General features: G+C 40.8%; 1 pseudogene; it reads left to right on the top strand.

Moving 5' to 3' along the window:
- Nucleotides 1–984: 984 nt before the first annotated feature.
- On the top strand, nucleotides 985–3165 carry LOC138156578 (FAST kinase domain-containing protein 4 pseudogene; annotated as a pseudogene).
- Nucleotides 3166–5046: the final 1881 nt, after the last annotated feature.

Below are 5046 nucleotides of genomic sequence, written 5' to 3'. Positions count from 1 at the left end.
TGCTATGAATGTCTTTGTGTATGGCCCTCTCATCCTGTCTTTTAACTACTTGAGATATATGAAAAGGGGAGGATTGAATAATCTTAAGAATTTGACTTCTGCAGAGCATCTATTATTGTGATTATTATTAATGGTTAGGTTACTGTTGAACATACTTTAGTATATCTGAAATCTATATTAACATTTCCCATATAACTAATTCATTTAAAAACAACAAAAGACCATAGATTAACATGGGGCTTCAGAGATCATTTAATCCAAACCCTTAATTTTCTAGATAAATTACAGTCTAGGGAGGTTAAGTTCTTGCTGAAAATCATGCAGACAGTAAATGTCAGAAGCAAGATTTGAATTCATATTCTCTGAATCTATTTCCCCCATTAGATTGTAAGTTACTTGGGGGGGACTATTTTTTGCCTAGTTTTTCTAGCACTCAGCTTCACACCTGACCCACAGAAGGTGCTTTTAATAAATATTGATTAATTGATTGATTTTGTAGCCAGTACTCTTTCCATTCTACTCTTTTCATTTCCACTTTCCCACACTGCCTCCCATTACATATAAGGATAATAATTCTGTTTTGAACTCAAGTAGTTTATCTGGATTTGAACTCTCTTGAACCCAAATGGGGTGATTTATCAATATGTATAAGAACTGCTAAAGGATATATGTGTCTGAAATGTTAATTATAAGCATTTAAGGAAACACCAGAATATCACCATCAAAAATAAATTTAATCCATCTGGGTAAAGGATTTTAATTTAAAACAAAAATTCCGTTGATTAACCCCACCCAAAGCTCAAAGATTTTTCTAGTATACATTCAACATAAGGAAGGAGAAAGACTAGAGTTCATAAATAACTGACTTGATGCTTGCAAGCTGGATCATTGCAATGTCAAGTCTACTTCGCCAATAAGAAAATGAAAATTAGGTTCCTTCTTTTGTTTCGTCCGCGCACAGCGATGTATGGAGGTCAGAGGCAGCGAAAGCCTAGGGGCGCTGCCCTTGGAGAGCTGGATCTTAAGTGGTTTGAATTGAATTGAAAGTACTACATCTCTCCTTCAGCTTCAGTGTTCCTGCCCAGATCTAGAGGGCATCATGGCATCTCACCTGATGAAACGCTGCATCTGCCTCTTGGCCACCCATCAGGCCTCACCCTTAACTGTAATTGGCAGCCTAAGGCTGGCCAGGGCCGCCTGCAAGATGATGACCACCAGACATGAATCCACTATCTCCACTTTGGATAGCCTCTTAAATAAGGAGCCATTGTTCACCCCCTACCCATGGCCTCAGGAAGTCGACAGGCAGATTGAGAAGGCTACCACCCCTGATGAAGTGCTAGAATTGCTTGATGGTGGGCACAAGCTACACCACAACCATGCTGCCCTCATGGTAATTAAGCTTTCCCGCCTCTTGGCTGATAAGCACCAGGACAGAGACTCACTCATTAAGGATGCCCGGGTTCAGAAGCTTTTCTGCACTGTGGACAGCCAGGTATCCTCAGTCTGGCATGGAACCCTTATGAACTTGCTCCGGAGCTTCTACACATTACAACTTCCAGAAAATTTCAAGCCCCTGCGATCTGTGGAGCAAGAGGTTCGCTGGAGGCTTCGCCGAGTTAAATATAAGAACCTCGTTTTTCTGGCAGAGACCAGCATCCCCTACATGCAGGAGCAGGGCTCAAAGGAGCTCCTGACAGAACTCTTGATGCACTTGGAGCGGCGCTGGGCAGAGATCGATGACTGCCGCACCGTGGTGACCCTCATGACCAAAGCCGGGCACCTCTCTGAGGCACTAATGGACCATCTAGAGGACAAGTTCCTGGAGCTGGAAGAGCAGTTTGGCCCTGAGGACCTGCGGAAAGTGATGCTGACCTTGGCTTCTCAGAACCAGCGGTCAGTGCCCCTGCTTCGGGCCATCTTATACCACCTGGCTCAGAAACCTTTTACCCTGAGAAGAGGAATGCTTATTGACTTTGCATATGCTTATGGAAAACTAAACTTACACCAAACCCAGATATTCCAGAAGCTTACAGCTGAACTGCTGCCCCAGGTGTCCAGCATGACTCCCAGTGAAATAACTCAATGCTCCAAGTCCTTTGCCTTTCTCCAGTGGCTCAACTTGCCTCTTTTTGAAGCCTTTGCCCAGCACGTACTGAACAAGGCCGGCAGCTTCACCCCACTCCAGCTGAGCAACATGATCCTGGCGTTTGCACTCCTGAACTTCCATCCCAAGCAAGAACAGTTCTTCAGTTTGGTACACAGGAAGCTGGAGCCAGAACTGGCCAAGTGGAACCCCACCCTGCATGTTGATGTGGTGTGGTCCCTGTGCATTCTGCAGCAGGTACAGAAGGCACAGCTTCAAGAGGTTCTTCACCAGGAATTTAACAGCCAGTTTCTAGATGGCAAGTTCCCTCAGAACCAGAACACCTGCCAGAAGCTGATCCATATCAATGCCACCGCTCGACTGGAACATCCTGAGTACACTGGACCATTCCTTACAGCAGTGACTCCCCAACCCTCCACATCCAGGAAGATGACACCCATGCAGAAAGATTTGCAGGACATATTGAAAGGGTGGCTGGGCAGCGATGACAAGGCCCGTTTTGGAGAGACCACTCAGTATGGCTGGGAACTGGATGCTGAGTTGGTACTTGATGTGGACAATCAACCTCTGCCCATGAAGAACTTTGTGGCACCTCACCTGGCTCAGCCAGCTGGAACTCAGACTTTGCCCCCTGGTGCCAAGAGGTTGGTTTTTCTCCTTCGGGAGTTCCCAAATTTCATCAAGGATCTGCTGGGTCGATTTGTTATGGCCAGGAGCCACCTTAGGGCTGCAGGCCTCCTGCTGGTCGATGTTCCATACTACGAGTGGCTAGAGCTGAAGTCTGAATGGCAGAAGGTGCTTACCTCAAGGACAAAGTGGGGAAGGCTGTGGCCGAGGACCTATCTAAGTGACCTTCCCTCTTCTAGCCCTATATGAGATCCAGCCTTGCAACAGAACAGCTTGTGTGGAAGGGAAGGACTTGTGTATCCAGAGTCCTATCAGACTCACTCCCAGAGATCTCTGCCTGACAAGGACATGCTTGGGCGCTAGAAGCTGGTTCTGTTGGAGCCTTTATCTTCAGTGACCGGACTCCTGCTGCTACTGAATTGGGGTTATTGGATAACCCAGTCTTATGGGGGGGGGCCAGGGGGAACTAATTTTTATTCCCCCATTGTTAAGGACCTTCCCCAAATAAAGTTTCCCTCTGAAAAAAAAAAGGAAAATGAAAATTACCAAATTGTAAAAATAGAAAAGAAAAAAAATGCATTGGCCATATTTGATGTAATCTGTTTAAACATATAGATATTACCTGGTGTTGTCAGTAAACATTTTAGTCCCTATGCAATAGCCAAAAAAAGCATGGCATAGTAGTAGATACAGTATTTTGGTGCTTGTGAGGCATTTCTTTTAGTCACTGACCTCCTTGGAGCATAGGCCCAGAGTAACATCTTTGCATTTGGTGCATTTTACTTTGTCTAGTTCCAAATTGGTTTCCAGAAGGATTGGACCATTTTGGTTTCCAGAAGGATTGGACCATTTCACAGCTCCACCAACAATACATTGTCTTTCCAAGATCCTTTCAATGGTGGATATTCCCATTTGGTATTATCTTTGACAGTTTTCTGGGGGTGAGGTAAACTCTCAAATTAAAAATAGTACCTTCTCTTATGATCAGTGATTTGGAGGTTTTTGCATATGGCTATTAAGTTTGAAGTTCTTTTGAGAATTATTTTTTTGCATATACTTGGGGGAATTAATTATATATATATTAACATTCAGGCAAATCTATTTTGAGTTTATTTGTGGTTTATGGTACATGGTATTGATCTGCAACTAATTTCTGTTGGACATTTTTTTTTTGTTTCCCTAGCAATTCTTATCAAGGATCATTGTTTTGGGGATTATTAAGAACTGAGTTATTGATTTCAATTATTTGCAATTCTGCCTTGACTGGTTTGTAACATTGGTCTACTTAAAAACATTTTCCCAGATAGTTACCATATAGTTTTGATGACTACTGCTTTATTATATATAGTTTGAGACTTGGAAATGCTATTTCTCTTCATTCCTTCCTTTTCTGTTATCCCAATATTCTTGATAATAATCTACCCAATGATCTATGCAATAAAATTAATTTTTCTGTTATTTGGTCTTGCTATGTAAAGCATCCCCTTGCTAGTTTGATTAGTCTAGCATGAAATCTGTAAATTAATTTCAGTAGTATTGTAAATATTGTCATTGTCATTTGTCATTTTAATTGTCATTTAAGCTTATTAAAGCTTTAAACTGCACTAAATGTCTTTGGGACACCTCTTATGACATCCCAGCCATGAGCACTGAATAGCTCTCCAATCATTTGAGTTACTAAAAATTTCTTTAAGGAACATTTTGTAATTATATCCATATAGGCACTGACTGCTCTGGTTGACTTTTAAATGGGAATTCCCTTTCCATTATTGTCTCTTGGATTTTTACCATTGCCATATAGTAATCCCATTGATGTTTTTGTGGGGTTGTTTTGTAGTCTTCAACATTGTAACAGTTATTAATTTCAATAAGTTTCTTTACTGATTCTCTAGAATTTTCTAAGTAGACCATCATGTCATTGGCAAACAGGGATAGTTTTGTTTCTTCTTTGTTTATTTTTGTTTTGAAAATTTCTTTCTCTTGGCTTATTGCTATTGTTAGTATATCTCCATCTATTTCAATTACCAGACAGAAAAGAGTCATATTTATTTTCCTTCTACATTGATTAGGAAAGCTTTTAGTATTTCTCCATTGCACAAAATGCTAATTTTTTGTTTTAGTTAGGTACTTTTCAATAATTTTAAAATACCCCTATGTGCCTACACTTTGGAAGTCACTTTTTTTTAAGTGCAAACAAGGATTATACTTTGGAATATACATGTCTTACAAAAAGAGTTTTTGTAGTTTTCATTTTTTAAAGAATAATTTTATGATCATTATTTATTCAATTAAACAAACATTTATAAAATTGC

This window comes from Petaurus breviceps, unplaced genomic scaffold, assembly GCF_028583685.1.
Source record: "Petaurus breviceps papuanus isolate PSGF00001 unplaced genomic scaffold, PetGlider_PUasm1.0 156, whole genome shotgun sequence".
Taxonomy (NCBI): Eukaryota; Metazoa; Chordata; class Mammalia; order Diprotodontia; family Petauridae; genus Petaurus; species Petaurus breviceps.
The sequence above is the reverse complement of the archived record's forward strand: the minus strand, read 5'-3'. Positions and strand labels throughout refer to the sequence as shown.